At 50.0% G+C, this 13,819-nt stretch overlaps 1 pseudogene; it reads right to left on the bottom strand.

Annotated features, from left to right (window-relative positions):
* LOC142312771 (F-box only protein 28 pseudogene) overlaps positions 1–13,819 on the bottom strand; it is a 60,573-nt pseudogene that overhangs the window by 16,479 nt on the left and 30,275 nt on the right.

Genomic DNA, 13,819 nt, shown 5'->3' with positions numbered 1-13,819 from the left:
GGTGGGGGGGCTGTAAATTAAAGAATACAGTTAATAATAAACATTGTCATTATACTTACAGGTCTCGCGGCGCATCCTGCAGACTCTGTCTCCTGCCGCTTCTACTTCCAATCATCGCTGTGCCCTCCCGGTAACCAGCACTGACGATAGGACCTCCCGTAACGTCATACCCATGTGACCAGTCACATCTGAATGTTGTATTACCTCGTTGGTTATAGATCGGTCACATGGCTTTGACATCATGCTAGGTCCTGTCAGTGCATCTCGCCGGTACGCAGTGCTCGCCCAAGCATCTCAGTACTCAATATACTCGGCGAGCGCCGTGTACCGACGAGATGCTCTGGCACATGTTTGGCTCCCCCTCCCTGCATGTTGGCACTCTTTACAGAGTCAGCCCACAAGCAGGGATTTGCTGCAACAGCCGGTGATGATTATTGGCGCCGGGAATTAGGTGATCGGAGATCACCGTTGCAATAGTAACCCACTCGTTAGGTTACTATGGCAAGGGTGGCAGCGGTGATGTCATCGATTACCAACCCGCAGCCTTTGCTCACTCATTGAGTGATTAGACAGCACGGGGAGCAGCAGCGTTCTTCCTCCACTGTGCTTTCTGATATAGCAGAGCTGCATGGGTTGAAGAAGAAAGAAGACAGAAGACCAGGATCGTGGAGGGGGGTAGATGGAGTAATAAAGATCTAGTCCCTAAGTGTGTCTGTGTATTTATTTCTAATAAAGTATTTTTTCTCTGTGTGGTGTTTTTTTTAACCCTTTATTGGAGATTCTTGATGGCTGGGTCAAACTTGGCCTGACATTAAGAATCTCTGGCTTAATACTAGCTGGTAAAACAAAGCTGGTACTAACCCCTTATTACCCAGCGTGCCACCTGGCACCAGGGCCGCTAGAAGAATGCGCCATTTTCTGGGGCTGGTGCGAACTGTAATTTTCAGCAGGGGGGCCCAGAAAGCTTGGGCCAACCTGCGCCGCAGATTCCAATCTCCAGCTGCCTAGTTGTACTTGGCTGGACACAAAAAATGGGTGAAGCCCACGTCGTTTTTTTTTAATTATTTTAATTTCATGAAATTCATGAAATAATTAAAAAAAAGGGCTTCCCTGTATTTTTGGTTCCCAGCCGAGTAGAAATAGTCAGCTAGGGGTTGTGGGCAGCCCGTACCTGCCTGCTGTAACTGGCTAGCATACAAAAATATGGCGAAGCCCACGTCATTTTTGTTTTTAGTCTTTTGGCAAAAAAGTTTTAAAAAAATAGGGTTTCCCTGGATTTTCCATTGCCAGTGAAGGTAACACCAAGCTTTGCGAGTTAGCAGCCAGTAGCTGCTTGGATTACCATTAGCTAGCATTAGAAGATGCAACGGGAGCCCACACATTTTTTCTTTAATTACTTTTTTAAATAACTAAAAACAAAATGGCCTTCTCTGTATTTTGATTGCCAGCCAAGGTAAAGCTGGGCAGATGGGGGTGGAGGTAGTTTTTTGAGCAATATATATGTGTATATATATATATATATATATAGCTCTGGGAAAAATTAGGAGAACACTGCAAAATTTTCAGTTTTTCTGATTTTATGACTGTATGATCTGCCTCCAGGTAAGTGGGTGTGACCAGCTGAACAAGACTACATGGCTGTCCCCTCCTAAATCAGGAAATCACAGACGCCCATTCTCTGTGTTGGGTCTGTGATTGCCTGACATTTCAGTACTGTAACAATAAGTAATTTAAAAAAAATGATGAAGCGCTCCACAGTATTTTTGATTTTCAGCGCAGAAAAAGCGGACAGGTATGGCCTGCCACCCCCACCCCCATCTGCCTGATACCTTGGCTGGCGATCAAAATACAGGGAAGCCCATTAATTTTTTTTTTGTTTAAAAAGTAATTAAAAAAAAAGTAATTAAAAAAAAAAATGCGTGAGCTCCCGCCGTATTTTGATCGCCAGTCAGGTAAAGTCAGGCAGCTAGGGGCTGGGATTCTCGGCAGCCCACAGCGGCCCCTGGAAATGGCGCATTGTTTATTAGCGCCATTTCCAGGACCGTTACCAGACTTGGCCAGTGGCTCTGGTGCCAGGTGGTTCGCTGGGTAATAAAGGGGTTAATACCAGCTTTGTATTCTCAGATGGTACTAAGCCCGAAATTCATTGTAATGCCAAATTAGACATGGCCACCATGAATTTCTAGTAAACAGTAAAAAAAAACAACACAGAGAAAAACTTTTTTATTAGAAATAAAACAAACTAACATTTAGAGACTTCATCTTTATTATAAAAATATCCTTAGTCCGACATAATCTACTGGGACAGCAAAGTCAACTCTGCTTCATCACTGTGTACAGACAGTCTATACAGAGTGAGAAGCAGAGAGCATTGTCAGCTCTGCTACATCAGTCTGCACAGAGCAATGAAGCAGAGGCTGACAGTGAGGGGATGATTGCACTTACGTCTCACATTGCATCACCCTACTCTCCCGACAGCAGTGCCTTAGCTGCATGGTAATAAGCGCAGCTGATCCGCTGCTGTCGGGAGATTTTGCGCCGTGATGCGATGGCACACAAGGACCTTTGATGACGTCATACTCATGTGACCAGTCTGTAGCCAATGTAATACAACATTCACACGTGACTGGTCACATGGATATGACGTAATGGAAGGTCCTGTAACTCCGTGCTGGTTACCGGGCGGCATAGCAATGATCGGAGGCAGAAGCGGCCGGGAAACAAAGTGTGCAGGACGCGTCGCGGGACCTGTAAGTATGATCATAATGTTTTTTAATAACGTGCTTTTTTTACAGCCCCTGACCCGAACTGGACTTGAAATGTAACACGAGCTTCCCAGGAAAACTCGTGTTCGGGGTCATGTGCACGAACACCATGTGTTCTGTACAGACCCAAAACTTTGCAGTTCGGGTTTGCCCATCACTACTCAACACATCTTCCTGTGTGAACAGGACATATGCCATCTAACCAATGATTTTCTATTTACATACACTGACGAGCAAAAGGGTAACAATGTTTTGAACATTTGACTTTTAGGTTCCATATCTCACTATCCACTACAGCATGAAACGTGGGACTACTTTAATTTTAGACAATCATCTCGGCTATCTCATACATAAAATTGACTTGCAACTTTTCCCCCTGTCACCCGTTCGGTCCGTGGGAGTAGTGTACCGGCGACCCCCCACCCCCCGCCTATGCTACCGTCTCCAATGACACTCCCACGTTCTCCCCCCATGGACTGTCACCTGTCGGCCTGTGTGAGTAGTGTACGGCCCCCCTCCCTCCCCGGCCGCAGCGGGCGTGCTTGTGCTTGTGTGTGTGTGTGCGGCAGAGCATTTTGTGTATGTGCGTGTGGCAGAGCATTTTGTGCGTGCATGTGGTAGAGCATTTTGTGTGTGCGTGCATGGCAGAGCATTGTGTGTGCGTGCATGTGGCAGAGCAGTTTGTGCGTGTGTGTGGCAGAGCAGTTTGTGCGTGCGTGTTGCAGAGCATTTTGTGCATGCGTATATCAGAGCAATTTGTGTGTGCATTTGGCAGAGCATTTTGTACGTGCATGTGGCAGAGCATTTTGTGTGTGCATGTGGCAGAGCATTGTGTGTGCATGCCTGGCAGAGCTTTGTGTGTGCGTACCTGGCAGAGCATTGTGTGTGCGTACCTGGCAGAGCATTGTGTGTGTGTGCATGTGGCAGAGCATTTTGTGTGTGTGCATGTGACAGAGCATTTTCTGCATGCGTGCATGGGTCAGAGCATTTTGTGTATACGTGCATGAGTCAGAGCATTTTGTGCGTGCGTGTGGCAGAGCATTTTGTGTGTGCATGTGTTGCAGTGCATTGTGTGTGCGTGCCTGGCAGAGCATTGTATGTGTGCATGTGGCAGAACATTTTGTGCGTGCGTGGCAGAGCATTGTGTCAGCATGCATGGCAGAGCATTGTGTGTGCATGCCTGGCAGAGCATTGTGTGTGCATGCATGTGGCAGAGCATTGTGTGTGTGTGCATGTGGCAGAGCATTTTTTGCGTGCGTGTGGCAGAGCATTGTGTCAGCGTGCATGGCAGAGCATTGTGTCAGCGTGCATGACAGAGCATTGTGTGTGCGTGCCTGGCAGAGCATTGTGTGTGTATGCCTGGCAGAGCATTGTGTGTGCGTGCATGTGGCAGACCATTTTGTGCATGTGGCAGAGCATTTTGTGCATGCATGTGGCAGAGCATTTTGTGCGTGTGTTTAGCAGTGCATTGTGTGTGCGAGCGTGGCAGAGCATTGTGTCAACGTGCATAGCAGAGCATTGTGTGTGCGTGTGGCAGAGCATAATGCGTGTGTGAGGCAGAGCATAATGCGTGCGTGTGGCAGAGCATTTTGCGTGTGTGGCAGAGCATTGTGTGTGCGTGGCAGAGCATTGTGTGTGTGTGCGTGGCAGAGCATTTCGGGTGGTCGTGCATGCAGAGCATTGCACCATCATGCTGCTCTGTCACAAACTCAGTATATACACAGTGTTCACATGGGATATAGTATATACACACAGTATATAGTATATACACACAATACACGGTATATAGTATATACACACGCTGGCTCCGCCGCCCTCATGCTGCTCGGTCACAAACACAGTATATAAACACTGTACACACGGTATGTAGTATATATGTGCTGCCCTCGTGCCAGCAGCCTGCCGCTGCTCGGGTCCGGACCTTCCGGTGGGTGGCTCAAGGGTCTCCGGACCCGGGGGATCCCGCGGACACTCCAAATGAAAAGGGTCGGGGGGTGGTGGACGTATATGTACGGGCTGGGCCGTACTAGGTTCGTGACGCCACCCACAGTATGTGGTGATATGGGACACCACCGCTGCAGTTACGGGGCACCCTGGGGAGATGTTGTGCAGCAAGTTGTTAACCTTTCTGTGGGCAGGGATGGTGGCCCCGGGACCCGTTGGGGTTGGTGGTACAGGGAGATGGGCGACCGCAGGGTGCTGGTGTACACACTATTAAGGAAACACACGAGTCTCTGGTAAACCAAGGTGATGGTGGGTGCCCGTAGCAAGCTACGTTCTGGTTCCCCCACCCGGCTGGTGGTCTCTGTCTTTCTCCTGCACCTTGTTTAGAACGGTGGACTGCCTGTGCTTGCAACTTCAGGAGTCCGCTCCCAGCTGGATGTGGCCTAAGGAGCCCTTGCCCGCAGACGCTGGCCTGTGGGATCTCTGAGCCGTGGCGGTGGCCTTTTTTCCCCCTCGGTGAACTGTTTCCTTCAATCAGGACTTTGGGTGGGACAGGACCTCTAGTCCTGGCCGCAATCAGTTAATAACCCAGTTCCAGTCGCTTCTGGACCTAGCTTCAGGGTCAGAGTACCACCCTGTGTGCTCCGGTTTCCGAGTCGGTTCCCCGGGTCGGTACCGGCGGGCTATAACCCTGTCCCAGTCCACCTCGGTTCCACCGAGCCGTCTTCCCAGCTCCTGCAGACTGAGACCGCCGTCTGCCTTCTAGCCAAAGGCACCAGGGCTCCTACCCTGGTACCTGTCAGTTTTCCTTCAGGCCTGAGACACAGGCCTGACCTCCACTCTCCTTGAACTCTAAAACTGATCTGTTTGTGTACTTTCCCCGCCCTCGGGCTGTCTAGACTCCTTGGTGGGTGTCTTCCAACCACCTGGTTCCGCCCCCTGGTGTGTCTATCAAGCCCCGAGGGAGGTGACTAGGGTTTTAAGGTTGGCTGATGTCACCTGTGAGGGATGGGTGTAGTGTGGGGCCCTATTTGTGACTACCTGGCCCGGCTAGGGCGTCACATATACACACAGTATATGGTATATAGTATATACACATGCTAGCTCCGCCTCCTTCATGCTGTTTGGTCACACAAACAATATATAAACAGTGTACACACGGTCTATAGTATATACACACAGTATATAGTATATGCACACAGTACATGGTATATAGTATATAAACACGCTGGCCCCGCCTCCTTCATGCTGCTCGGTCACACACACAGTATATACACAGTCTACACAGGGTATATAGTATATACTAGGGTGACCGGATCTCATAGGGGGGGGGAGGGATGTCGGAATCTTGTCCGTCTGGACCCCACAAAACGATTTCCCTTTCCAGATATTGAGATAGCCAAAATTTGAGCTCGATCAAACGACGTTAACCCGTGCTGCTCGTTGCTCAAAGTTTGAAAAAATCCAAATTTTTGGCCAAAAAGCTGACATATGGAGCCATAACTCCAGAACGGTAAATAATAAAAACACGCTTAATATCTCAAAAGAAAGCTAATGGTTGTTCTTCAAAATTTATATGTTACACAAAGGGTGCATGTAATTTCTATTTTAGGGATGGTGATTTTACTTCAGCGTACAACCGACCTTTTATTTATTCAGTTTAGTTTCTAAAGTGCCTTATATAAAGTGCTCTATTGGAGCAAATTTAGGAAGAGAATTGCTACACCTAGCTTGCCGTCACCATATCTTGGAAATTGTGTTAAGAGGCATATTCGACACAAAAATGGGATCAACCACTGGACCTCATCCAGACATTTTCAAAAGATTCCTCACTGCGTGGCCCAAGATAGACAAAGGAAAATACGACACAGGTATCAGTGACAATCTAATACAAAAGCAGCTAACTCCAGAAGTAATTGCAAATTTACTGCTGAATTCGAGACCAAATTAACTGAGAGCCACCCCAGAGATGACTACAAGAAGCTGTTGATTCTCATATTTGTTGGATCACTAGACGGCAATGTTGTGGGTTTTAGAACTCCAGGAGCCATTCATCACGCTAGGCTATTTACTGCCTAAAAATGTTCATTTTTTGTCGTCAATTTAAGATGTCTAAAGAAGAAGAAAGTTCTGTGCGTGCCATTTCTGTTTTCCTAGTTAAAATTTATTATAAAGCTTGGTTCAATGCTCCAAAAGCTCATCTTGCGCTAAAGCAAGATTTAGGTATTTTGCATAGTCTGTTAAACTATAAAGAATGTGACAACGACATTGCAGAAATAGCCCTGATCAAATTTTCGAACCATTTGAATGCAGAGCTGGTGGGATTGTGGCTCCCTGGCCTAGCCAGGTCGTCACAGATAACACACAAACACCCCACCCCCATTAGACAGGGACACCAGCCAAACAAAAACCCTTGTTGCCTCCCTCCAGTGACTGATGTCCACACCAGGTGGGGCGGAGCTAAGCGGTTGGCTCCACCCACTGAGGAGTTCACAGGCCTGGAGGTGGGAAAAGTGACAGTTAGAGTTTGGAGTTTGAAGGGAGAGGACCAAGCACTTGGGTGTCTGGGTAGTGGCCCAGGCACTGACAGCAAGGTTGGCAGACAGTGGTGGCCATCTGCAGGAGTGGTGGAGCAACGCGGAACCGTAGGACCGGGGTCGGGCGACGGCCCGCCGGTACCGACCGGGGAGCGAAGTGAAGCCAGCACACACAGGCAGGGCCATCGGACCCTGACCAGGCTTGGAGCCGCCGACAATAGTCAGATCCGAATGTGACTGGAACCCCAGGGGTTTCATAACAGCAAAAGTCCCAATTGAAGGCAACCACCCACACCATGAGGGTATACAGCTACCGCCTAAGGCTAGAGACCCAAGGGCCAGCGCCTACGGGCAAATGGGCTCCTCCGGTACCCATACACCGGGGAGCGGACTACCGTTGGGAATCCATAGGAGTCAGAAAGAGAACATCAAGGTGCAGGGAAAGACAGCCGCCATCACCTGTCCGGGGAGAGACACTGCAGCCGGCTGTGGGACCCGTCCATCCAGCCGTTTGGTTTACCGAGGACTTTGTACCTTTCTTGCTGAGTGAGTACACCCGTGCCATCCAGCACCACGCCGCGCTGTCCCTGCAACCCTGCACCTCACCAACCCTGCCTCCCCGTCACATCATCATCAGGCCCCGGGACCACCGACCCCTACCCACGGAGGGAGAAAACAACATCTCAGCTGCTCCCTACCATCGCTCCCGGGATCCCCGTCACCAGCAGCGGTGGTGCCCATCTTCACCACGACCCGTTGGTGGCGTCACGGACTAAATCCCCCAAACCAACCACCCCTTTCACTCACGGGCGAGAAGCACCGCTCGAGTCCCCGGATCCGGCCCACCACTCGAGCCACCGAGCAGCCGCAGCAGCGAAGGACCCGAGCGTTAGAGAGAGCGCAGCAGCAACGGCGTCCTCCCCGCCCGCGACAACTTGGCGTCACGAACAGGATTGAACCCATCTACTTACCAGTAGAAGTGTGCCTTGTGATCTCCGTCGGCGGTGTCCGTCCGAAAATTTTGAAGCGCCGCCATCTTGGCGCGAAAATCTCCTGCTCGAGCATCTTCTCCGAGCAGGGAAGGTGCGAAAGCGAAGCCCCGCCCCAACAAACGGAAGTGCTGAAGAGTACCAAGGGGGCGCAAGAGTGTGTCTGCCTGATGTAGCCGAGGCTATAAAAGCGGAGACGCCAGGACTCTGCAAACAATTGGTTCCTGGAACACAGCTACGCATGATGTCCCATCCGTCCAGCACCGCAGAAATCCCCGAGCCCACGCCAGGAACAGCGGCGTGGGTGGAAGCCCGGACCGCACAGATGTGGTGCCGCCTTTAAGCCAAGGTAGGGTTCTTGATGGAGCGCTGGGTGGCTGAGATGGAACGGCCTGTGTCTCTCTTGCTACCGTGGAAGGCCCCGCAGGAAGTAGCCATCCGCGACAAGGAGCCATCGGCCCCGGAAGTGGCCGCACCTGAAGCCGTCCCGGCTCCGGCAGTCCGCCCGGCCGTGGAAGAACCGGCCGCTGCTGGCCCGAAGGCTCAACTGGTGAGGTCAGCTAACCCTGAGTCCCCCGCCTTGGCTGAGGCTGCGCCGGGCCGCAACTGCAAAGCCGCAGTCCAGGCCATGTCACCGCAGGACCCCCACAAAAGAGAACCGGTAGTGGCCGGTGTGGGTGCGGTCCAGCGGGGCCCGACCCGGGCGCAGGGGTCTGCCAACGCCCCATACTGGGACAGGGAACCAAACCCGTTGGGCCGGGAGATTGCCGCCAGAGAGCAGCAGAGGGCCGAAGTGATGGCGAAGATGATCCGAGAGAAAGATGTACTCCGTCATGCCACCTTTCGGGTGCGGGGCCCGGTGTACGAGGGCCAAGTCCGGCAGTTTGACCAACGGAGGGGGTTTGGCTTCATCTATGAGCCGGGCCTGGACGCCGAAGTATTCGTGGCCCGCCGCGATGTCAATTCGCACCTCCCCTTTGGACCATCCAGGTCGTGATTTATTGACGGGCGACCTAGTGACTTATACCCGCCACTGCGGAGAGAGGGGCTGGTTCGTCCTGGATGTAAAACAGAGGAAGAGCCGCAGTGACCAGACGCGGCCCCAGCCCCCTCCATCTCCACCAAGCCGTCCGGTTGTGGAGCTAGAAGAAGTCCTGGAGGAGTATGACCTTAAATAGTGGCAGCGGTTCGCCGTTGCAAGCAGTTGTCCCCCGTTGGGACCCTCAGCAGTTTAAGTGAATGACTCTAATGAACCATAAACTTTCATCTGAATGTCTAAGTGATTATCCCGGCCGTTGCCAGCAAGTTGTCCCCGGAGGGACCCTGTGTGCTTTTACAACCTGCATGAGAGACTGCTCATGGACAAGGCCGAGAACTCGCAGGCCACCCACGAACTTGTGGGCTTGTAAATAAGTTGAGGGTGATATTCTGTCGGAGCCGCCTCCGGAGAGGCAGATTGGAGGAAGGGCCCGCAGCAGAGCAGGCTGGGGCCCGGCCACCACTAGGACCGGTGGCCATCCTCCGGGGGTCAGGGGTCCCCCAAGGACGTGGGGTCCCCTGAAGTGACAGCTGGGGGCGAGTTACCGTACTCGTTCCCGCTCGGGCAGCCTGAACCTGGACTGGGGTCAAGGGGTGCTGCCCACTTCTTAGGGCTAGGTTGCTTGGGTGGGAGAGCGGAAGACATCCATCCGTCCGTCAGTTATTATTAAAAATGTTATATATATGTGCAACGTTCAAGTGTCCTAACAAAAATGCTTATGTTTGAATGTTACCTGTTATTTATGTTTTTACAGTTTTAAAAAGAAAAATAAAACCGGTGATGGACGGGCAGCCCGCGGACGGTCTGCATTTCACCAAGGGGGAAAGTTGCGCCCTGGCCTAGCCAGGTCGTCACAGATAACACACAAACACCCCACCCCCATTAGACAGGGACACCAGCCAAACAAAAACCCTTGTTGCCTCCCTCCAGTGACTGATGTCCACACCAGGTGGGGTGGAGCTAAGCGGTTGGCTCCACCCACCGAGGAGTTCACAGGCCTGGAGGCGGGAAAAGTGACAGAGTTTGGAGTTTGAAGTGAGAGAACCAAGCACATGGGTGTCTGGGTAGTGGCCCAGGCACTGACAGCAAGGTTGGCAGACAGTGGTGGCCATCTGCAGGAGTGGTGGAGCGACGCGGAACCGTAGGACTGGGGTCGGGCGACGGCCCCCCCGTACCGACCGGGGAGCGAAGTGAAGCCAGCACACACAGGCAGGGCCATTGGACCCTGACCAGGCTTGGAGCCGCCGACAATAGTCAGATCCGAATGTGACTGGAACCCCAGGGGTTTCATAACAGCAAAAGTCCCGATTGAAGGCAACCACCCACACCGTGAGGGTATACAGCTACCGCCTAAGGCTAGAGACCCAAGGGCCAGCGCCTACGGGCGAACGGGCTCCTCCGGTACCCATACACCGGGGAGCGGACTACCGTTGGGAATCCATAGGAGTCAGAAAGAGAACATCAAGGTGCAGGGAAAGACAGCCGCCATCACCTGTCCGGGGAGAGACACTGCAACCGGCGGCTGCGGGACCCGTCCATCCAGCCGTTTGGTTTATCGAGGACTTTGTACCTTTCTTGCTGAGTGAGTACACCCGTGTCATCCGGCACCGCGCCGCGCTGTCCCTGCAACCCTGCACCTCACCAACCCTGCCTCCCCATCACATCATCATCGGGCCCCGGGAGTATCGACCCCCTTCCCACGGAGGGGGAAAATAACATCCCAGCTGCTCCCTACCATCGCTCCCGGGATCCCCGTCACCAGCACCGGTGGTGCCCATCTTCACCACGACCAGTGGGTGGCGTCACGGACTAAATCCCCCAAATCAACCACCCCTTTCACTCACGGGCGAGGAGCGCCGCTCGAGTCCCCGGATTCGGCCCACCGCTCGAGCCACTGAGCAGCCGCAGCAGCGCCGGACCCGAGCATTAGCGAGAGCGCACCAGCGACGGCGTCCTCCCCGCCCGCGACAGGATTATCGTTTTTTGATCCCATCATTACAGACGATGAAAAGTTGTTAATGGCTAATAAATTGCTCAATAGCACAGATGAACCATCAGAGCACGCTAGGGTTGTAAATCCAAAAGTTAGGAAAGAAAAATTAAAAGAGGTAGTTGATGGAGGATTGGTAAATTTACTTACCAAAGAAACATTTACATTCTTTGACCGATTATATATAAAAACAGATTTCCTAAGACACATTTCCTAAGACTGGCCTCAAAATAATGACTTCCAAGAAGGATTGAAAATTGTCAAAACATTAAAAGTAGTTAATGATATGGCTGAGCGTGGTGTTAAATTAATAACCGACTTTAACGACCTTCTGACAAAAGATGAAGAACAAAAGCAATATGTCCTGCAAGTTGTAAGCAAATGCCGAGCATTATATTCTGACGTTTCAAAAACTACTTTAAGAAAAGCTCTAGAATAGATTAGATAACTATGTCAAATTATCAACTCGTGTAGGTACTACGTCTGTATCTTTTCTGTGTCTGTTTTGTATGTACAGTGCCTACAAGTAGTCTTCAACCCCCTGCAGATTTAGCAGGTTTGATAAGATGCAAATAAGTTAGAGCCTGCAAACTTCAAACAAGAGCAGGATTTATTAACAGATGCATAAATCTTTCAAACCAACAAGTTATGTTGCTCAGTTAAATTTTAATAAATTTTCAACATAAAAGTGTGGGTCAATTATTATTCAACCCCTAGGTTTAATATTTTGTGGAATAACCCTTGTTTGCAATTACAGCTAATAATCGTCTTTTATAAGACCTGATCAGGCCGGCACAGGTCTCTGGAGTTATCTTGGCCCACTCCTCCATGCAGATCTTCTCCAAGTTATCTAGGTTCTTTGGGTGTCTCATGTGGACTTTAATCTTGAGCTCCTTCCACAAGTTTTCAATTGGGTTAAGGTCAGGAGACTGACTAGGCCACTGCAACACCTTGATTTGTTCCCTCTTGAACCAGGCCTTGGTTTTCTTGGCTGTGTGCTTTGGGTCGTTGTCTTGTTGGAAGATGAAATGATGACCAATCTTAAGATCCTTGATGGAGGAGCGGAGGTTCTTGGCCAAAATCTCCAGGTAGGCCGTGCTATCCATCTTCCCATGGATGCGGACCAGATGGCCAGGCCCCTTGGCTGAGAAACAGCCCCACAGCATGATGCTACCACCACCATGCTTGACTGTAGGGATGGTATTCTTGGGGTCGTATGCAGTGCCATCCAGTCTCCAAACGTCACGTGTGTGGTTGGCACCAAAGATCTCGATCTTGGTCTCATCAGACCAGAGAACCTTGAACCAGTCTGTCTCAGAGTCCTCCAAGTGATCATGAGCAAACTGTAGACGAGCCTTGACATGACGCTTTGAAAGTAAAGGTACCTTACGGGCTCGTCTGGAACGGAGACCATTGCGGTGGAGTACGTTACCTATGGTATTGACTGAAACCAATGTCCCCACTGCCATGAGATCTTCCCAGAGCTTTTTCCTTGTTGTCCTTGGGTTAGCCTTGACTCTTCGGACAAGCCTGGCCTCGGCACGGGTGGAAACTTTCAAAGGCTGTCAAGGCCGTGGAAGGCTAACAGTAGTTCCATAAGCCTTCCACTTCCGGATGATGCTCCCAACAGTGGAGACAGGTAGGCCCAACTCCTTGGAAAGGGTTTTGTACCCCTTGCCAGCCTTGTGACCCTCCACGATCTTGTCTCTGATGGCCTTGGAATGCTCCTTTGTCTTTCCCATGTTGACCAAGTATGAGTGCTGTTCACAAGTTTGGGGAGGGTCTTAATTAGTTAGAAAAGGCTGGAAAAAGAGATAATTAATCCAAACATGTGAAGCTCATTGTTCTTTGTGCCTGAAATACTTCTTAATACTTTAGGGGAACCAAACAGAATTCTTGTGGTTTGAGGGGTTGAATAATAAATGACCCTCTGAATAAACTTTTCACAATTTAAAAAAAAAAAAAAAAAAAGAAATAACATTCTTTTTTGCTGCAGTGCATTTCACACTTCCAGGCTGATCTACAGTCCAAATGTCACAATGCCAAGTTAATCCCGAATGTGTAAACCTGCTAAATCTGCAGGGGGTTGAATACTACTTGTAGGCACTGTATTATATACATCATTTTTATATTTTAAAATAAAAATGTCATTAGACTTATCAGTATTACTTGTTTTTTTGTTGTATTTCTACTTTAAACTCAAAAATATACCAAAAAAACAAAATTTATCACTTAATAACAAAATATACGAAGTATGCTCCTAGTGGTACCAGGTCACGTTCTTGGGGCTAAAAGCTGTTGTAACTCAGTTTGACTTAAAATAACAACAATTATGTATAAAATATAAATTTTGAAGAACACCATTAGCTTTCTTTTGAGATATTAAGCGTGTTTTTATTATTTACTGTTCTGGAGTTATTGCTCCATATGTCAGCTTTTTGGCAAAAAAATTGGATTTTTTTCAAACTTTGAGCGACGAGCGGCACGGGTTAACGTCGTTTAATCGAGCTCAAATGTTGGCTATCTCAATATCTGGAAAGGGGAATCGTTTTGTG

The sequence above is a fragment of the Anomaloglossus baeobatrachus genome, chromosome 5 (genome assembly GCF_048569485.1).
Source record: "Anomaloglossus baeobatrachus isolate aAnoBae1 chromosome 5, aAnoBae1.hap1, whole genome shotgun sequence".
NCBI lineage: Eukaryota > Metazoa > Chordata > Amphibia > Anura > Aromobatidae > Anomaloglossus > Anomaloglossus baeobatrachus.
This window is presented reverse-complemented; position numbering and strand designations above follow the sequence as displayed.